Below are 23,984 nucleotides of genomic sequence, written 5' to 3'. Positions count from 1 at the left end.
CTCCGACACAGGATACCAGCAAGCTGGCACTCATTTTGCCGACCTCGGAAAAATGACAGGAAGAATCAACCCCACCTGGTATTAATTCAACAGTAGGGAGGATTTGCACTCGGGATCCGAGGATCCCAAGCCCACCACCACCCAAACCATTAAGCCAACACCAGGCATAATTTATTGATGTACTCACATTCTAATTGTATATCCAGTACTTTATAGATTTACTCACATTCCAATTGCACATACTGTTTAGACATACTCACATTCTAATTGTACATACTGTTTAGACATACTCACGTTATAATTGTACAAACAGTAATTTACAGACATACATTCAAATTGTACACAAGCACTTTATAGATTTACTCACATTCGAATTGTACATACTGTATGGACATACTCACATTCTAATTGTACATATTGTATGGACATACTCACATTCTAATTGTACATACTGTATGGACATACTCACATTCTAATTGTACATACTGTATGGACATACTCACATTCTAATTGTACAAACTGTTTCGACATACTCACATTCTAATTGTACAAACTGTTCCGACATACTCACATTCTAATTGTACAAACTGTATGGACATACTCACATTCTAATTGTACAAACTGTTTCGACATACAATATATACAATTAGAATGTGAGTATGTCGAAACAGTTTGTACAATTAGAATGTGAGTAGGTCCATACAGTTTGTACAATTAGAATGTGAGTATGTCGAAACAGTTTGTACAATTAGAATGTGAGTATGTCCATACAGTTTGTACAATTAGAATGTGAGTATGTCGAAACAGTTTGTACAATTAGAATGTGAGTATGTCCATACAGTATGTACAATTAGAATGTGAGTATGTCCATACAGTATGTACAATTAGAATGTGAGTATGTCCATACAGTATGTACAATTAGAATGTGAGTATGTCCATACAGTATGTACAATTCGAATGTGAGTAAATCTATAAAGTGCTTGTGTACAATTTGAATGTATGTCTGTAAATTACTGTTTGTACAATTATAACGTGAGTATGTCTAAACAGTATGTACAATTATAACGTGAGTATGTCTAAACAGTATGTACAATTAGAATGTGAGTATGGACATACTCACATTCTAATTGTACATACTGTATGGACATACTCACATTCTAATTGTACATATTGTATGGACATACTCACATTCTAATTGTACATACTGTATGGACATACTCACATTCTAATTGTACATACTGTATGGACATACTCACATTCTAATTGTACAAACTGTTTCGACATACTCACATTCTAATTGTACAAAGTGTTTTGACTGACTCACATTCTAATTGTACATACTGTTTAGACATACTCACATTCTAATTGTACAAACTGTTTCGACATACTCACATTCTAATTGTACAAACTGTATGGACATACTCACATTCTAATTGTACAAACTGTTTCGACATACAATATATACAATTAGAATGTGAGTATGTCGAAACAGTTTGTACAATTAGAATGTGAGTAGGTCCATACAGTTTGTACAATTAGAATGTGAGTATGTCGAAACAGTTTGTACAATTAGAATGTGAGTATGTCCATACAGTTTGTACAATTAGAATGTGAGTATGTCGAAACAGTTTGTACAATTAGAATGTGAGTATGTCCATAGAGTATGTACAATTAGAATGTGAGTATGTCCATACAGTATGTACAATTAGAATGTGAGTATGTCCATACAGTATGTACAATTAGAATGTGAGTATGTCCATACAGTATGTACAATTCGAATGTGAGTAAATCTATAAAGTGCTTGTGTACAATTTGAATGTATGTCTGTAAATTACTGTTTGTACAATTATAACGTGAGTATGTCTAAACAGTATGTACAATTATAACGTGAGTATGTCTAAACAGTATGTACAATTAGAATGTGAGTATGGACATACTCACATTCTAATTGTACATACTGTATGGACATACTCACATTCTAATTGTACATATTGTATGGACATACTCACATTCTAATTGTACATACTGTATGGACATACTCACATTCTAATTGTACATACTGTATGGACATACTCACATTCTAATTGTACAAACTGTTTCGACATACTCACATTCTAATTGTACAAACTGTTCCGACATACTCACATTCTAATTGTACAAACTGTATGGACATACTCACATTCTAATTGTACAAACTGTTTCGACATACAATATATACAATTAGAATGTGAGTATGTCGAAACAGTTTGTACAATTAGAATGTGAGTAGGTCCATACAGTTTGTACAATTAGAATGTGAGTATGTCGAAACAGTTTGTACAATTAGAATGTGAGTATGTCCATACAGTTTGTACAATTAGAATGTGAGTATGTCGAAACAGTTTGTACAATTAGAATGTGAGTATGTCCATACAGTATGTACAATTAGAATGTGAGTATGTCCATACAGTATGTACAATTAGAATGTGAGTATGTCCATACAGTATGTACAATTAAAATGTGAGTATGTCCATACAGTATGTACAATTCGAATGTGAGTAAATCTATAAAGTGCTTGTGTACAATTTGAATGTATGTCTGTAAATTACTGTTTGTACAATTATAACGTGAGTATGTCTAAACAGTATGTACAATTATAACGTGAGTATGTCTAAACAGTATGTACAATTAGAATGTGAGTATGGACATACTCACATTCTAATTGTACAAACTGTTTCGACATACTCACATTCTAATTGTACAAAGTGTTTTGACTGACTCACATTCTAATTGTACATACTGTTTAGACATACTCACATTCTAATTGTACAAACTGTTTCGACATACTCACATTCTAATTGTACAAACTGTATGGACATACTCACATTCTAATTGTACAAACTGTTTCGACATACAATATATACAATTAGAATGTGAGTATGTCGAAACAGTTTGTACAATTAGAATGTGAGTAGGTCCATACAGTTTGTACAATTAGAATGTGAGTATGTCGAAACAGTTTGTACAATTAGAATGTGAGTATGTCCATACAGTTTGTACAATTAGAATGTGAGTATGTCGAAACAGTTTGTACAATTAGAATGTGAGTATGTCCATACAGTATGTACAATTAGAATGTGAGTATGTCCATACAGTATGTACAATTAGAATGCGAGTATGTCCATACAGTATGTACAATTAGAATGTGAGTATGTCCATACAGTATGTACAATTCGAATGTGAGTAAATCTATAAAGTGCTTGTGTACAATTTGAATGTATGTCTGTAAATTACTGTTTGTACAATTATAACGTGAGTATGTCTAAACAGTATGTACAATTATAACGTGAGTATGTCTAAACAGTATGTACAATTAGAATGTGAGTATGGACATACTCACATTCTAATTGTACAAACTGTTTCGACATACTCACATTCTAATTGTACAAAGTGTTTTGACTGACTCACATTCTAATTGTACATACTGTTTAGACATACTCACATTCTAATTGTACATACTGTTTAGACATACTCACATTCTAATTAAACATACTGTTCAGACATACTCACATTCTAATTGTACAAACAGTTGAGACATACTCACATTCTAATTGTACATACTGTTTAGACATACTCACATTCTAATTGTACATACTGTTTAGACATACTCACATTCTAATTGTACATACTGTTTAGACATACTCACATTCTAATTGTACATACTGTATGGACATACTCACATTCTAAGTGTACATAATGTTTAGACATACTCACATTCTAATTGTACATATTGTATGGAAATACTCACATTCTAATTGTACATATTGTATGGAAATACTCACATTTTAATTGTACATATTGTATGGACATACTCACATTCTAATTGTACATACTGTTTAGACATACTCACATTCTAATTGTACATATTGTATGGACATACTCACATTCTAATTGTACATACTGTTTTGACATACTCACATTCTAACTGTACATACTGTATCGACATACTCACATTCTAATTGTACATACTGTTTAGACATACTCACATTCTAATTGTACATACTGTTTCGACATACTCACATTCTAATTGTACATATTGTATGGAAATACTCACATTCTAATTGAACATATTGTATGGAAATACTCACATTTTAATTGTACATATTTTATGGAAATACTCACATTCCAATTGTACATACTGTTTAGACATACTCACATTCTAATTGTACATACTGTTTAGACATACTCACATTATAATTGAACATACTGTTTAGACATACTCACGTTATAATTGTACAAACAGTAATTTACAGACATACATTCAAATTGTACACAAGCACTTTATAGATTTACTCACATTCGAATTGTACATACTGTATGGACATACTCACATTCTAATTGTACATACTGTATGGACATACTCACATTCTAATTGTACAAACTGTTTCGACATACTCACATTCTAATTGTACATAATGTTTAGACATACTCACATTCTAATTGTACAAACAGTTTAGACATACTCACATTCTAATTGTACATACTGTTTAAACATACTCACATTCTAATTGCACAAACAGTTTAGACATACTCACATTCTAATTGTACATACTGTTTAGACATACTCACATTCTAATTGTACATACTGTTTAGACATACTCACATTCTAATTGTACATACTGCATGGACATACTCACATTCTAATTGTACATAATGTTTAGACATACTCACATTCTAATTGTACATATTGTATGGAAATACTCACATTCTAATTGTACATATTGTATGGAAATACTCACATTCTAATTGTACATATTGTATGGACATACTCACATTCTAATTGTACATACTGTTTAGACATACTCACATTCTAATTGTACATACTGTTTAGACATACTCACATTCTAATTGTACATACTGTTTAGACATACTCACATTCTATCTGCACATACTGTATCGACATACTCACATTCTAATTGTACATATTGTATGGAAATACTCACATTTTAATTGTACATATTTTATGGAAATACTCACATTCTAATTGTACATATTGTATGGACATACTCACATTCTAATTGTACATACTGTATCGACATACTCACATTCTAATTGCACATACTGTATAGACATACTCACATTCTAACTGTACATACTGTATAGACATACTCATATTCTAACTGTACATACTGTATAGACACACATTCTAACTGTACATACTGTTTAGACATACTCACATTCTAATTGTACATACTGTTTAGACATACTCACATTCTAATTGTACATACTGTTTAGACATACTCACATTCTGACTGTACATACTGTATAGACATACTCACATTCTAACTGTACATACTGTATAGACATACTCACATTCTAACTGTACATACTGTATAGACATACTCACATTCTAATTGTACATACTGTTTAGACATACTCACATTCTAACTGTACATACTGTATCGACATACTCACATTCTAATTGTACATATTGTATGGACATACACACATTCTAATTGCACAGACTGTATAGATATACTCACATTCTAATTATACATATTGTATGGAAATACTCACATTCTAATTGTACATATTGTATGGAAATACTCACATTCTAATTGTACATATTGTATGGAAATACTCACATTTTAATTGTACATATTGTACGGAAATACTCACATTCTAATTGTACATATTGTATGGAAATACATTCTAATTGTACATATTGTATGGACATACTCACATTCTAATTGTACATATTGTATGGACATACTCACATTCTAATTGTACATATTGTATGGACATACTCACATTCTAATTGTACATATTGTATGGAAATACATTCTAATTGTACATATTGTATGGACATACTCACATTCTAATTGTACATATTGTATGGACATACTCACATTCTAATTGTACATATTGTATGGACATACTCACATTCTAATTGTACATATTGTATGGAAATACATTCTAATTGTACATACTGTTTAGACATACTCACATTATAATTGAACATACTGTTTAGACATACTCACGTTATAATTGTACAAACAGTAATTTACAGACATACATTCAAATTGTACACAAGCACTTTATAGATTTACTCACATTCGAATTGTACATACTGTATGGACATACTCACATTCTAATTGTACATACTGTATGGACATACTCACATTCTAATTGTACAAACTGTTTCGACATACTCACATTCTAATTGTACATATTGTATGGACATACTCACATTCTAATTGTACATATTGTATGGAAATACATTCTAATTGTACATATTGTATGGACATACTCACATTCTAATTGTACATATTGTATGGAAATACATTCTAATTGTACATATTGTATGGACATACTCACATTCTAATTGTACATATTGTATGGACATACTCACATTCTAATTGTACATATTGTATGGACATACTCACATTCTAATTGTACATATTGTATGGAAATACATTCTAATTGTACATACTGTATGGACATACTCACATTCTAACTGCACATACTGAATCGACATACTCACATTCTAATTGTACATACTGTTTCGACATACTCACATTCTAATTGTACATACTGTATAGACATACTCACATTCTAATTGTACATACTGTTTAGACATACTCACATTCTAATTGTACATACTGTTTAGACATACTCACATTCTAATTGTACATACTGTATGGACATACTCACATTCTAATTGTACATACTGTATAGACATACTCACATTCTAAGTGTACATATTGTATGGAAATACTCACATTCTAATTGTACATACTGTTTCGACATACTCACATTCTAATTGTACATACTGTTTAGACATACTCACATTCTAACTGTACATACTGTATCGACATACTCACATTCTAATTGTACATATTGTATGGACATACTCACATTCTAATTGTACAGATTGTATAGATATACTCACATTCTAATTATACATATTGTATGGAAATACTCACATTCTAATTGTACATATTGTATGGAAATATTCACATTTTAATTGTACATATTGTACGGAAATACTCACATTCTAATTGTACATATTGTATGGAAATACATTCTAATTGTACATACTGTATAGACATTCTCACATTCTAATTGTACATACTGTTAAGACATACTCATATTCTAACTGTACATCTAAAATATAAAGCTCTTTCTCACCACTGACTCACTGACCGATACGAAAGATTGGAACTGCCTGTACATATGTGCTCTGTTTTGACCCATCTCCCCCCATCCATTTTTAATCTAAGTTCTAAAGCTCATTCTAACCACTGACTCACTGACTCGCTGACTGATATTAAAGATTGCTACCTTACAGGTGACGTATAAAGCTGAAATTTTGCGTGCTGATAGATAGCGAAACTGATACACCGAGGGGGGGGGGGGGGGAATCACAGAACCATCGGAAAACATCCGTAAATGAAAATATAAATAAATGATAACATAAATAAATGAAAAAAATGCAGACGAGCGACCTGAGACGAGGAAGCATGGTAATTTTGTGTGCTGATGGACATCGAAGCCAATACACTGGGGAAAATCATAGAAGTGCTGGAAAGCATCCATAAATGAAAATATAAATAAATGAAAATAAATAAATGAAAAAAATGTGGGTGAGTGACTCGAGACAATGGGGAAGCACGATAATTTTGCATGCCGATGGACATCGAAGCTGATACACCAGGAAAAATCACAAAACTGTTGGAAAGCATCCATAAATGAAAACATAAATAAATGAAAAAAAAAAGAAAATTTCATGAAGGGGAGCAACCGGAGACATTGGGGAAGCACGGCTGTGTACTTCATACACAATGTGTAAGCATACGCCACAAGCAGAAATACATATATATATATATATATATATATATATATATATACATATATATATATACATATATCTTCTTCTTCTTCTTCTTCTTTCGGCTGCTCCCGTTCGGGGTCGCCACAGCGGATCATCCATATGATCCGCATAGTGATTTGGCACATGTTTTACACCGGATGCCCTTTCTGACGCAACCCTGGTCGCTTCTTGCGACACAGGGATCTGGTACACCTATTTTAACCGGGGTATACACCGGGCCCAGTACACTGGTACTCATTTCGCCGACCTCGGAAAAATGACAGGCTGAGTCAACCCCCTGGTGTATTAATTTAGTGGCCCAACGGGGCTTGAACTCAGGACCTTTTGGATCCCAAGCCGCTGCCCTAACCACTGCGCCAACACCAGGCATATATATATATATATATATATATATATATATATATATATATATATATATATATATATATATATATATATATATATATATATATATTGTTGTGGTTACCAAATTCGCAAACCACCATTCAGGTCCCTTAGGTGAGGTATCTCGGTAAGTACATGTGTAGTTAGGTCCAAACCCGTTGTCTAGTGGGAATACATGTCATTTATGCGAGCTGCGACTCTTCAGGATAGCCGTTTTTCTTTTACTATCTTTATTTTGGACCAACCGCCATGATTACCATCACAACCACAACAACAACCACCAACCACAACGCCGCTTCACCACAACCGCCACGACCTTTACCGTCACAACTCGCCACCATCGCATCACCGTCATCTCGCGCCACTCATGGGCACCGATGCTGGACTCGTGTGGGGCGCACGTTGAACAGCGTGTGCAAAACCACGGATTTTCTGCTTCAAAAACGGATCAAAAACGACACACGCCCACTTTTTGCCGTCCAATCGGTGAGCGAGGGGCGAATTGGCCCCGCCCCCAGGGCGATCGATATATGCAAATTTGTGGATCAAAAAGCCTTCACGCCCACTTTTTCTCGGGCCAATGGGGAGCGAGGTGAAAGGTCAAAGGGAGGGGGTAAAAGGCGAAGTTACGGGGGGATAAAAGGACGGTGTTCGTCAGTCAGAACAAAAAAGGAGAACGAGAACGAGAACGAGAACGAGAACGAGAACGAGAACGAGAACGAGAACGAGAACGAGAACGAGAACGAGAAGGAGAAGGAGTCGGAACGGAGGGGACGAGTGTGGAAGTCTGGAGCCCGAAGCCTGCAGTGGCTGGAGAAGCTGAAGAGAGTCAGACGAGGGGGTGCTCGCGTCGGTGCCAGGAGCTGCACGCCCGAGGAAGGCCGGCAGCGCGACCTGGCCGAGGTGGAGACGCACACCAGGGATAATAAAGATCCTCTATACCCCGAGCATCAGCAACCCCCTCCTGTTTCCCCCCGCGCTGAGATAGTGCGACCAAGGGGGCCCCTTTCCCACCCCCTACCAGACACCGTCCACGAGGCCCGCGGGTTGCGGGGCCATCGCCGCTCCGCGTCTCATCACCAGACGGGTAGGCCCGACCCGGTCTCGGCCTCAGGCCCGCCTCATTCTTGAGGTATTTCTTTTCCTTGGTTTTGGGTATGTGTTGTCAGCGCCGTCTGTGAGGTAGAATTGTATAAGTGTTGCCGTGTGCTCGGTAGTCGGTATTAGCTCTGCACTGTGTTGTCACTTTTATATTTGCTTTTTGTGTAAATGGAAGTGTGTTTTCTTTTTTTTGTGTGCATTTGGTGGAATTGTATTTGTGTGCTTCCCGTGTGCCGCGAATAAATGTGCTTTATTGTTGAACTGTTCTCCCGCTTCGCTTCGTCTTTTCTCCCATTGAATCCCCATCTTGCTTCACGTAAAGGGTTGGTAGTGGGCTGAATACGCCCGATAATTAATCGAACCGTCGGGGTCGACGATAACACCGCTCGGTTATTCTGATAGTACGGAACGGGTCGCTTAAGTGGCCCGTGTCCGAAGTCGACCTGCGGCGAGGTGCGATCGCCCGGTCTACCCTCCGCGTGGGTACTTAGGTAGGTCGAATTTGGCGAGCAACCCTATCCCACGCAGGGGCTGATTGGCTCGATCGCGGTGAGACCGAAAGGTCCACCCGTGACTGGTTCCCGGCGTTAGTCCGAGAGGGTCACGACTGGATTGTCCGTCCGGTGGGCGACGTGCCGCGATTCGAGTTACGTGGCCGTCAGCACGCCGGCGGGCGCGAAATCCGCAACAATATATATATATATATATATATATATATATATATATATATATATATATATATATATATATATATATATATATATATATATATGGGGCTGCAAATGTAGGTATACAGTAATGAAAAACAAAACGTGCGCACAAAACGTATTTTATTGATTATACAAAATTACAAAAATTAAAATATTAAAAATGGTAATAATGATTTTAATGAATTCTAGTATTAAATGAATCCGAGCACCACTATTATAATACTGGTAATACTGGTATAATCCTTCCTGTATACCTACTTTTTCAGCCCCCTGTATATATGTATATATATATATATATATATATATATATATATATATATATATATATATATATATATATATATTTTTTGTATTTTTTTTAAGAAATTAAAATTATTCATGATTTCAGTTTTGAAAGTTTCCCATGGGAACCAGTGTGCATGGCACAATGGGTGCATGCAAGGCACCCCGCACAAAAGGGGTAGAGAGAGAGAGAGAGAGGGAGTGTTAATTTTTGGTGTGCAAAACGAGGCATGCATGTGTGATACAAAAAGGGGCATGGTGAATTTGGCTGGGGGAGGACTGGGAAGCGCAGTGTGCAGAAGGCGGGAAGTCACGCAGTACGAGCAGTGGGCATGGCATATTCAGCTGCGAGATCTCCACGAGGCAGCATTTGCACATGTTAGGTGTGTGATGGCCTGTGTGACTAAATGGTATGCGAGGGGTCGTGAGCATGTGTGGTTTGTAGAAGTTTCACGGTGTTTGAATGAGTGTAATAGAGGCCACGAGGCGGCTCGTGTGCCAGTTCAGTGTGAGAAACGAAGGTTTGGAAATAAGGTTCGAATACGGAGCTGGAAAATAAGGGTTTGGAAATGAGGTTTGAAGAAAACAATGGGGAAGGTTCTACCGATAATCACAATGCATCTCCCTTTCCCCTGGTACAAGGATGGGTAACCTAACTTACAATCACTACAGAAATAACTGAACTACAGGGTTCTTTTACATGTTGAATGTGTCTCCCCAGGGTCTTTCGAAATTCGCAACAATATGTTTATACTTAAAATTCAAGTAACCTATTAGTTTAAGAAGATTTCCCATATGGAAGATCACACACATGAAAAGATAATGGAAATAATTTGGGTTACATTGTCTCGCAATCATAAATATTTGGTTTAGATTATTTAACAATTCTACACTTTATCTGGAATCCCACTGGAATAAACACTGTATTAGTAAATCAGCAAGCACGTAAGGCATGATTCGTATCGCACTGATCATCACTTGGGTTTGTGACCAGACAAGCAACTGTCCAAAAATAGTGTTAATATCTTGGTTCCAAACATGAGTGTCGATCATTCAAAATCAATGTCCTGCAGCAGTGTTGAGGTACATTTGAAGCTTATGAAGATTATTTTGGCTTTCCTAAAGAACACAAATTGTGTTAAATAATAATGAAAACAATATAAAAGGAGAGAAACCAACAACCAAAAAAATTTCATCATCACTTAAAGAGCAGGTTTTGGGTCGCTGATGACCGCGTGATTCGAAGGTTGTAATCACATTAATAATCATTGTGCATTTATTTTCTTACATTTGAAACTCAAAATATGCTAAAATTAACTATTAAGTCAAAACTTTTGTCAGTGATCGAAAAACAGTCCGGAAGTTACCGAAGATGCTATGACATCACGTTCTCCGAAAACTTCGTGAACATTCGGAAACGGCATGTGAACAATGGCGAGATGCGAATCAGAGAGTGATTTCAGCGGCGATGAAATTGAGTGTTTTCATTCCGATATTGCCGAGGACGAGTCGGAGGATGATGGGAATTTATACTATGATGGAGCACTGAGTGCTCACAGCACAGTGGCCAGTGTCGGGTGTGTGAGGAGCGTTCTCCTCTGTGTCCTCAACAAGGCTCTCTTTACCCACACCACTCACTAGTCCACATTGATCTCTCACCAACTGCTCAAGAAACATGTGCAAACTATTACACATCAAATATCAGTGCCATCGGAATTGAATTGAAATATAATTTGCAACATATCAAACTGTCCATTTGTCAGCACTCACCCTGGTACATGTGAGCGTATCCACAGCACGTCGTCACTTCTTCCCAGCCACCTTGTCAGTATGCTGAGGAGAGTTTCCTCGCTTGAGAGGTGACAGTGTGAGAAGATGAAGCAGGAGCCAGCTGAGGAGGAGAAGGCTGAATGGTGGGCACAGCATCACTCATCAGTCTCACTTGAGCAGTTGTTTTGAAACCGAGCTCACTCATTGCGTTGCTTTCGTAATCCTCGGCTGTGAAATGGTCACCACAAATGACAAGTCTATCCAAAGGGTCCTCTTCACCCATTTTCTTTGGGGGAAAATTCGCCCGTTTTGTTTGTACAAATCTTATCCACTGCCGGCGAATGTTTGATTCCTTCGGGAATCGGTGGGAGCGATTACCCGTTTTCCAGCCATTTTCGCAAAACATGACGACACACGTACGAGGCATGATGTACAAATATCCAAATAACTTTGTTCTACAATAATTAAAAATAAAAAAGGATAATATAGACAATTGCAAGCTCAAAAAAGTGAAAGAGCGGCCCGCTCAACTGGACACTTCTTCAATGAGCGAGTGAGCATCCGCTTTGTTTTGGAGAACGTGACGTCACCATCCATATATGGCACGCGGCTGTTTTTTTTCAACAGCCTCGAGAAATAACAACTTCGGAGTTAAATTTCATCAATTTTCCCAATAGTTCGGCAACCACAATAGTTTGCATCGAACTATTTAATGCATATATAATCATATTGATAAATTTTCAAAACATGTTTGGTGACCCGCAACCTGCTCTTTAAACTTAGCTTTACAAATAGCCTCATTTAAAGGATAACTTATTATTTTTAGTAAGATATGTATTTTATGTCTTAAATATATCAGAAACACATGTTATGAGTTATTGGTTAATTAAAGTTGTGCATGAGAAATTTCGATTATAACTACAAATTTTATAACACTTTCCAATAAAGGGGAATTGGTGCTCTTATAAAGGCATCTCTGTTGGGCTCAGCTGTATCGACTTTTCAGAGGGGTGGCCACCCGAGAGTTGATTGTTAGAGTCCCTACTAATGAAAAAATTACAACACCCTTCTACAGCAGGCGGTGTCCACCTAACCCAATAATCGGATATTGGGCTCCCGTGTAATAATGATAAAAAAGTAAAAGGAGAAGAACCAAATTGTCCACAGCATGGAGAGGTAAGAGTGTTACACATTCATGGATGATAAAGTGCATGCAATTGTACAAGATCAACGTACAAATGATCAAACTAATTGAGAAAGCAATGGAGCCCATTGAGCATTGACATAGAAAACTAGAGAGTTTATAGAACACCATAACCCCATGCTGTCTGGAGAAACAGGGATATGGGTGGAATCTACGAGCAGAAAATTTGATGAGTCGGGATGATGCAAAAAAAACTTGTCCAAGTACTGCTAAACGGAAGGGGTTTGAAAATGCTCAGAGACGATTTGTGTTCTACACTGTTCAAGTATATAATTCAATTGAAATAAAATAAAGACTTTAAATGTCATGGAAAAAAAATTCTGAAGTTTACCACCGTTGATGATTTGATACCACTTTGTTTAACACCACCTTGTTTAACACATTACATTAACTTCTTCATGCCTGTTTTTTTTTTTTTATGTCCTTTGTGATGTCCTGAAAACAGGAAGCTTCCTGTTTCAAATGATTTTCAATTATATTTAACTGCCAGACATATTAACGGGTGTAGAAAATATAATTGTTTTGGATTTGGGAGGATCTGAGATTGTGATGAACAGCGGTTTTGAACACCTTGAGGGAAGAATGAGATTGAAGGGAATGTGGAAGTTGGTTCCACAGGTTGGAAAAAAAGAGGAACAAACGAGTGGAGTAGAGCAGTGATCACAGATTTAGATAGTTTCACCATAAGGGGGTTCATGGTGGACCATGTGAGCCCTGTAGAAACCTGGTTTGAGGGGAGGGGAGGGACAAAGCACGGAAAGAGCAGAGAGAGTAAGACCAGAAAGGTGACGGTAGAAGACAGAGAGACCACTGACCTGTCTGTGATAGGAAAGTGATTGGCCCATAGACTTAGTTTCATCGTCAGAGATTCCAATAATCTTGAAGGCTTTGGCTTCCATAGCGTTAACCTGAGCATGGAGGATGCTGGCTTAGGAGGCCAGCTGTGAATGTGGTTTGCCCAAGAGAGATCATGGGTGATAGTGAGACCCAGGAGTTTGAGTGACTGAACAGACTTAAGATTTGTACATGTAGAGAAAGTAGATTTGGGAGGGGGGGGCAGGAGATTATGTGACTTGTCAGCATTGAAAGTCATATTCCAAGTGTTTGACCAGCTTGTGATTTTGTCAAGGTCTGAAGAGATGGAAGAGGCTGCAGTCTGCCTGCCTGAAGCATGAGGGATGTTATAGCAGAGGATGGAGTCATCACCAAATAGATAGAAAGGATCTTCCAGAGAGTCAGAGAGATCATTTATGAAGATCACAAATAGGACTGGGTCCAGAACACTGCCTTGGGGGCACCCCAGCCGCGACAGGGAGAGGAGAGGAAAGGATTCTGTCGAAAGCCACATGTTGGCTATGAGAGTAGAGGAAGTCAGTTAGCCATGTGTGGAGTTGGCCTTGGCTGCCATAGGCAGAGAGTTTGGAGAGCAAGGCAGGATGCCAGACTATATCAAAAGCAAGAGATATGTCCAGAGAAACGGCCCTAATGTCACGTCTAACATTGAGGGCCTCTGTCCATTGTTGGGTGAATAGAAGCAACATGTCCAAGGAAGAGTGATCTGGTCTGAATCCAAATTGGTGATCTGAGACGAGGCTATTGAATCTTCCAGCATTCATCTGGAAGATGACGTGAGGTAGCTGAAGGCACTGTTATTTCTTGTTTTTACATCAATTTGATGATTAATTGAAAGTTTTTATTGGCACAGTGACCTTCTGCGTAAGAAAGTATTGCGGTACAACAAATTTTTAATGTTTGGTTCGCGAAGTGTACCCCCCTCAATCTGATCCAAAGCAGTGCCCACAGGGAATTTTAAGATGGCTTTCCCTTCTGCAATGTGGACATTAAACATTCCACAGTACCTTTCACGAAGGCATATATGTGTGTGTGTGTGTGTGTGTGTGTGTGTGTGTGTGTGTGTGTGTGTGTGTGTGTGTGTGTGTGTGTGTGTGTGTGTGTGTGTGTGTGTGTGTTTTAAGTTGTCATGATGGCATTAGGAGTGTGTTGTATCCTACCAGCTAGTGGAGTGCCAGAGCACTCATGGCCTTCCAATCACTGGTAATTTACCTTGGACAGGTTGTCACTCCATCACAGGGTGCCAGAAAAGCTTACTGAATTCACACAGGAGTTTATAATTTGCACAGGAGAGCCCAGGCAAAAAAAGGCTGAATAATTTCAAAACGTACTGCAGGTACAATTTCATGCCCTCAAGCAAATGCAAACAGACTATAGTTGACTAACACCCCTCAGAAGTCAAATCAAACCAAAAGGTGACCGTGCAACTGCTGAGCTATCATGCGAGCCATTAATTTGGGACGAAGGCAAATTTCTTGAATGAGTCAAGTACACTGTTGACCAATGTAAATTGTTTTCTTCAGCTCTCCCCTTGCCTATAACTGCAGAGGAGGTCCCATGAGACACTGAATGGTTAGGCTCCAAACGTGTATATAATTCAAATAATATAAGAGGGCAAAGATGTAGCATGGTGGTTAAAATTAAAAAATGCTGCGATGGAAAGCCTTGTATCATCAGGAGAGTTGTTTCATCAGGGAGCACAAGGTGGAACACGCTGGGTGACCCGTTCAGCTCCTCCATTAGCTGTCAACATCGAGTCGCCGCCACCTGGCGAAATGGAATGCATTTGACCCTCACTAGTTCTGCACTCAGATTGTCATCTTCTGTAGACTGCTGCTGTAAAGCGCCATCCCATGGGCACAGGTATAATTTGAAGAATGAAGTCAGATCGCTTCACTGCTCTTCATTATGGGGTGCATTGCAGAACGATGACTTAACCACGACAAAAATTTTTTTTTTTTAATACCAAGCTGGTGTTCATTAAAAAAAGTGCTCAGAATGTCAGATATTTTCACCAGCAGGTCGTACCAGAAATCACGAATCGGTTTAACTGGTGTACCTGACTACCTTGCCATGAGTCATGATCAGCTGGGCTCAAAGGATAGAGTTGCAGACTCAAAGGGAGAATAAGAGCTTGACCTTGTAAGTCATCATGTTATGTTCATCTCTGCATTCTTCAGTCATGAAAAGTGCATAGTCATGGGAAGGGGGAGTTTGGTTAACAGGAGGAGGAGACGGGGGATTATTTCTTTAGCCACAAAGTTGCACCCGAGACTCAGGACATAATGAAAGTTAATGATGCAAGCAATAAACTAAATTTGATATTCGATATCGGTAGGTGTGTGTGTGTGTGTGTGTGTGTGTGTGTGTGTGTGTGTGTGTGTGTGTGTGTGTGTACAGTATATATATATATATATATATATATATATATATATATATATATATATATATATATATATATATGCAGGAAAAAGGCAACCTATGGTAAGCCCTTTGCTGTTTCAAACTCTTCCCAGAGCAGACAGAAATACATACAAACAAGGCTCGTGAGCATGTACGACATGCAAATGTCAAAAGCAGTCAACATATAAATGAAAAGCGAAGACCACACACATCTCTCACCTGTGAATGGAGGAAATAACCAATTATGTCTAACCTAATCAATTAACCGAGGTGGCTAGGATTAGCGAAATAAATTGACTCCTCCAGCTGAAGAAGCTGCATAAAGCAACCAAGAAAGGATACCCACGGTAAGCCCTTTGCTGTTTCAAACCCTTCCCAGAGTTCCTCTACAGCTATAAAGATATTCACAAATAGTACACACATGAGAATCCCAATGTTTCACACCCCCTCAACTGCCGAACCAGTTTCATTGCTTGTTGGTGAATCATCAGTGGGAGCACGGACAGAAATGCATACCAACAAGGCTCCCAAGCATGTGCCATGTGTAAACATCAAAGCAGTCAACCTATAAATGAAAAATGAAGACCCACACACATCTCTCACCTGTAAATGGAGGGAATAACAAATTAGCTCTCACCTAACCAATTAAACCCAGGTGGCTAATATTCTAAAAATAAATTGATTCCTCCCATGTTATTCTGTCTGAAGAAGCTGCATAAAGCAACCATGAAAGGCTCCCAAGGTTAACCCTTAGCTGTTTCAAACCCCTCCCAGTTCCTCGACAGCTGTGAAGACATTCACAGAATTCACAGGTGAGATATGGGTGGGTCTTCATTTTTCATTTGTATGTTGATTGCCTTTGACATTTACATGTGGTATATGCTTGGTAGCTTCGTTGGTATGCATTTCTGTCTGTGCTATTGCTGATGATTCACCAACAAGTGATGAAACCAGTCTGGCAGCGAAGGGGGTGCATAGCATTGGGATTATCATGTGTGTACAATTTGTAAATGTCTTTGTAGCTGTGGAGGAACTCTAGGAAGGGTTTGAAACAGCAAAGGGTTTACCTTGGGTGTCCTTTCTTGGGTGCTTTATGCAGCTTCTTCAGCAAGAAGAGCATGGGAGGAGTTAATTAATGATTATATGTATATATATGTATATATATATATATATATATATATATATATATATATATATATACATACATATGTATATACAGTATATGTATGTATATATATATATATATATATGTATATATATATATATATATATATATATATATATATATATATATATATATATATATATATATATATATATACATACACACACACACACACACACACACACACACGAAGGCCCATTGCATCTAACACCTGAAAACCAATTCCTCTATCCCTTCACTGACTTCCCCTTGTATATTTACACCTTGAGTATGAGTACACCCACCAAGTTTCAACTCATTCTGACCAGCAGTTTAGGAGTGCACACAAAACAGACAATACAAAACAAAGCTAATAAGATATATTGTGGCTTCATTACAGAGAATCGATGCATTTTAGATTTTATGACATGTAATACCCAGTGCCAGCAGGAATAGTGGCATAAAATGATACACTTTTACACAGAGAATATGCATCGTCACTTATGCAGAAATAAACAGGGCTATGGAATTTTTTTCACCTCCAGAAACACTCCCTGGTACAACCCAAATCCAACCACCAAGTTTCAACTCATTCCATCCAGCGGTTGAGGAGTGCAAAGAAAACATACCAAACAGACAGAGAGAGGTGGCTAGCTTTGCATAAAATATATTCCACAGTATGTAATGCAACATTAACTAATTTATACATGAGTTCATAGTGATGTTCACCAGAAGTATTTCGAAACACAAATTGTGACATCACTCAGGAATACGATTACTCGTCTGTGATAGCAACCAAAAAGCAGCCTCTTAATCAAAATATACCATTGGATGTTTACTGTCCACATAATGCAGCCAGCAAAACTGGCCGAAGGGTTTGAGTAGCAGATGTGCTGTGCACGACGCAAATAATCCCTGACATACAGTAAATGACAACGTTTGAATTGAGCCTCAAGGCAGACCAACATTATTGGTCTCAAGAAAACTTCGAGGCTGTGCTTTCACTTTTCGGGTGAAGGTAAGACAATATAAATATATAAGAAAGGGAGCAACTGATTCTAAAGATGACATGATGCTGACATCATGCACATAAAATTACGAACGCATCACCTCCAAACTATGATTTGTCAAGTCAAGTCAAAAACACCTCCAAACACCTCCAAACAACCCAAACCAACGCATCACCTCCAAACCAACGCATCACCTCCAAACCACACAGTGCCATCTGTGTGGCACTGAGGTCTTTGAAGACCAAGATTTACGGTTACAATTAAAGGAAAGCGGAGTCGCCGAACCAGATTTCGCCGTTATTATGGGCTCGTCAGGAGGAAATACTGCCAAATCGTTTATTTGTGACCATACCAAGTTGGGAAAATAAAAATCTAACCCCCAAATGCGAATGAAGCAGCCAGGCACAGGTTGAATCCCATAACAGTAAATGCTGCATGACCTGTTAACAACGAGCATCGTCTCACACACCAAACCATTGTCTCTGCCCTGCTGATCACCAGTAATGAGGCTTTGTTGCATTCAGAAAGGATAAATTTATAAAAAGGATCAACACTACCCCTAAATGCAAATATGGTACTGACATCCATAATCCAGCTGCTGGATATACTATGTATATACAGCCTGTAAATGCATTTACACATATATACACTGCTTGGACTGCAAGAGGCCCTCCTGGGGCTGCAGTCATGAGTCATTGTGACATTACAGCATTTGCCCAGGTTGGAAAACTTCTATCATCTTTATATAACATATATATGTAAGTCGCCAGACCATTCCGGTTGCCCAGTTAGAATCTGGTGAGTAATCTCAAAACGACTGTGACAGGCACATGCTTCAAAGACCTCCTGCTGAATCCTTGCATTCAAAGGTTGCATTACTGTGCAGATTGAGGTCCCTAAAGCAAGCGATTTCCACGCTGAGCAGATCGGCACCCATGTGGTCGATTTTATGAGGCCAAATGAACCTTGATTCCATGACGTGAGCTACCGGACCAATTTACCATTAATAATATTAGTTAAACCATGAGATGAAATGACCAGACCAAACAGAATCAGCCAGAGACCAAGTTCTTTTATGTATGTACTGGTGGGGTATGCTTACACATTGTAAGCAATAACGAACCATGCTTCCCCATTGTCTAGGGTCGCTCAACTGCATTTGATTTTTCATTTATTTACTTTCATTTATTTATATTTTCATTTATGGATGCTTTCCGATGGTTCTGTGATTTTTTTCTGGTGTATCGGCTTTGATGTTGGTTGGCATGAAAATTTTTAGCTTTCCACGTCACCATAAGGTACCGATCTTTAATATTAGTCAGTGATTCAGTGAGTGAGTCAGTCAGTGAGTCTGTGGTTAGAATGAGCATTATATATGAGATTAAAAATGTGTGGGGGGAGATGGGTCAAAAGAGAGTACATATGTACAGGCAGTACAGTATTTACAATTCAAAACAATAATTCCCCACTCAGTTTAACTGTGAACTTAACCACTCATAACAAAGGTTTTTTTTTTACAGATAAAGTAGGTCAGGTCAGGTATTGGAGCATGCGCTAGAGCAACACGTTGCTGCGTCCACTTCCACCGGTGCTCCAGGGGCGTCAATCTGGCCATCACCAAGGCAGATGCCTGGCCCATCCCCATCTCCTTGAGATGCTGACCAACCTGATGCAACCACGACGCATGTGGTCGGCCCGTTGGCCTCCTCCACCCATCAGGCTCCCTTACTGAGAGAATCTGGTGAGCAGGATCAGCATCAGGAAAACGAGCCACATGTCCATACAACCGCAGTGGTGGGAGAGGGTATTATGAGTGATGTTTGAAAACCCTCAATTGTATCACGAGTAAGAGGACTCTGTATTATTTTCACACTCGCTTAGTCTATGTTGCTTTGGACTTCACTTGACTGCAAAAAAAATCCAGAGGAACTCCCATGTTTTATTGCCCTTTTCCACCTTGGCAAGGTGTATAATATGTAGCAGCTTGAGTGTTGTTCCACCTTATCATGGCATTTTTCGAAGGCCACTTCAAATGGTGGCAAAAGTAATAACAAGAATAACGGGTTCAGCGCAGGGATACTAGATTTATTCCGGGCCTAGTGAGACTCAGCATTGAGGAGCGGCTGAAGGAGACAGGGCTTTAGACACTAGAAAGGAGGCGGTTACGAGGAGATATGATAGAGATGTTTAAGATAAAGTAAGGTATTGATAAAATAAGTGCAGATGAATTATTCAACAGAGTAGACAGTGATAGAACCAGGGGCCATAGCCTGAGAGTAAAGAAGAGGAGAATTAAGATGGTAGCAAGGCAGGGGACTTTTACTCAGAGAGTAGTTAATGCATGGAATGGCCTCCCTGGAAAAGTAGTGGCAGCAGACAAAGTAGATAAGTTTAAATTAGAATTAGATATGTACCAAGATGATATGGAGATAGAGGGGTATGGGGATGTTGATAAGAATTTTAGGTAATTTGAGCATTGATGGGTGATTGTGTACATGTGTACGGAGTGCTGTTGGTGGAGGTCTTGTCAAGGGGGGTTGTGTGGTTGATGTGCGTTTTTAACCAAGCCCATGCTCCCTCCCCTGAGGGGAAGAAAAGGAAAAGAAAAAAAATTACAAAAACGACAAAAAAAAAACACTACAAAAACTCCACCCCCCCCCCCAAAAAAAAACAAACAAAAAAAATTAGTTCATTAATTTAAAACATTTTTTGCATTTCCTTCCTTGGATCTTGTGTAGATGGGTTAGTATTGTTGCGGATTTGAAAAGATATCACACTCAACATTCAGGTTCCTATAGATTAGTTATATCGGTAAGTATTTGTTTTATAGATAGCTCCCATTCCTGGTCTCATGGGTAAATCAAATGTGAATGCGCTATGATTGTATTATAGTTTCAACAATGCCACAACGGCGCCATTCTGGAACTGGAATGTTCAACATGGAACTGGCGCTGCTGCGTTCTTCAGGCGCGCGTGGGCGGAGCCTAACACAGACATGCCGTCCCTCCGAGGCCAATCGGTGGGGAGCTGGCGTCTTCCGCGCTCCGCCTGTGACCCAGCACCGTCACCATTAAACACGCGGTCTGAGGTGAAGCCGTAGGCGGAGCCATAAACGCCCCCCGCTGGAGACACCGCCCAAGGGATGGAGGGAGTGCCCCGCCCACCGCACGCCTGTCCAATCGGGAGCGGACGAGGAGTCACATGGGGCCTCCCGTCCAATGGGAGGGCGAGTGGGGAGGAGAGAAGCGTTCGTTGAGTGGGAGGGGGCCAATATAAGGTGTGTCCTGAGGAGATTATCGGAGTCGGCTCTCTTGGAGTTGTTCTGGTTCATTCCTGCTTCTCTTCTCCCGCTTCTTCTCTGCCCGGTTCATCACCTTGGCTTCTCCTGCAACGACCTCGTCCCAGCTCCAGAGCTTCATGTCGTCGCCTTCCAGCTGGCTGGTACGGCGACACCAGTCCCAAGACCAGGGGACGTCCAGCCGCGCGCTCGTGGCCAGGTAGCCAGCCACGCCTGGCTCACAGCCAGTCTGTTCTCCTTGGCTGGAGAGTCGCAATAAAGGCCGTTGAGTCCACTTCTGTCTGGGTGTGCGTGTGTCTGTTTGTGGCGCCAGTCTGATAAGTAGTGAACTGTTAGTGCTTTTGCCTGTATATTATTTGCCTTGCTTGATATTCGGTATAGCTCTCCTCTTGCGTGCTCCCCTAGTCCCCCATCATTGGTAAATAAACGTCCCCAATTGTTGAATGTACTCAGCTCGTTGTGTCATTTCCCCATTGACTGGGTGTGTCTTGCGTGTGGGAAAGTGAGCAGTCATTGCCGCTATAATCGGGCAACAGGATAATCGGGCCGGCGGAATTCGGCGATGAAAACCGCTCGGCTTCGCACATGGAACGGGCTCGTTAAGTGGCTCGTTTCCATACGAGTTCCGTCGAGGTTGAAATACCCCGGGAGCTGGACCACGTGGGTACTTAGGTAATTTGAAGTTGGCAATCGACCCTACCCCACGTGGTCTCCCCATTGGCGTATTTCGATCCAAAATAACCAGGACCCACTGACCTCGGACTTCTCCGGGCTGGCGATCTGTAATTCCGGCGATCGAGCCGAGACGGCCCCACTGCTCCATCGAGGGTCGTTCTCGAGGCGCCGTGCCGGCGAAACCACAACAGTATGTTGCTCGCGCAGGCATGTTGGGCTGAATGGCCTCCACCTGTGTTGGATTTCCTTGTTATTCCTTGTTATTATCCCCCAACTACTCCCGAAGATAAATTTCAAATTATTTTATGTGATTATAATAATGGTGACACCCTAATATCACTTGACACAGCCAGCTGTAAACACAAACACACAAAAAGCTGATCTCGGGGTGTCCCATTTCCAATCAGCTCGCTATCGCTTGCCAAGCCAGCCATCCCTTATCAACTGCTTCGTTGGAGTACTTGTTGGGTGAATGGTCTACAAGCTGATTGGTAATGGAACACCCCAGAACATGTGCTAGACCGAGCTTGGTTTGCATGCCCCCGAACACCGCTTTTGGATATAGAAGCAAGGCCGTGAGATTGATTTACTTGAGTTCTTTAGCAGCTTACAGAATGCAAGCACGATACACTTCATAGAATATAAAAAAATATCTCACAATCCACTTCATCAAATATATAAAGGTTATCTATCTATAATTCCAGCAATCTGTGTGTGTGTGTGTGCATCTGTCTGTCTGTTGGATTCGCTAGATATCCCTTATTGTCGGGTTTTCCGTCTGTCTGTCTGTGTGTATGTGTGTCTGCAACGCGAGGCTCCACAGCACGAACCAGCGACCGATTTCGATGAAACTTTGCCAACAGGTGCCATATGGTCTGGGAATGTGCGCGTTTGAATTTTGTTGCCGAGCAACCACCTGTTGCTGTGCAGCGGCCGAAAAACCGCGTACAGTATTTTCAATACTTGTCCTTCAGTTTTGAATGTGGAGAAACGAGACTTTGGAATTAAACACTTCGAGATATTCAGAAAATTTTACTCGAGCAGATTTTGATTGAGGTTTTATTTTTCAAATAGTAGTCCTTCAAAAATCGGGTGTCTATTTACCGTCATTTTTTATGAGGGGCTTAGGAAAGTGGGCGGAGCTTAGGGAAAGTGGATGTGGTTGATGAAAAGTGGGAGTGGCGTAGGAAAGTGGGCGTGGCTTATGAAAAATATTGTGTGGCTCAGGAGGTGTGTGGTCAAACAAGAGCATTGAGAGAAGTTTATCGGGTTTTCCGT

General features: G+C 39.5%; 1 long non-coding RNA gene across 1 annotated transcript in view; it reads left to right on the top strand.

The window, feature by feature from the left end:
* Positions 1 to 23,984, top strand: part of LOC147013369 (uncharacterized) — an 88,724-nt gene that overhangs the window by 27,351 nt on the left and 37,389 nt on the right. The window contains exon 2 of the long non-coding RNA XR_015051300.1: positions 20,254 to 20,474. This is a non-coding gene — a long non-coding RNA (uncharacterized LOC147013369). The remainder of the gene's footprint in view (positions 1 to 20,253; positions 20,475 to 23,984) is intronic.

This window comes from Eptatretus burgeri, chromosome 14 (genome assembly GCF_056783735.1).
Source record: "Eptatretus burgeri isolate ZD-2024b chromosome 14, Ebu_testis_v1, whole genome shotgun sequence".
NCBI classification, from domain to species: Eukaryota; Metazoa; Chordata; class Myxini; order Myxiniformes; family Myxinidae; genus Eptatretus; species Eptatretus burgeri.
This window is presented reverse-complemented; position numbering and strand designations above follow the sequence as displayed.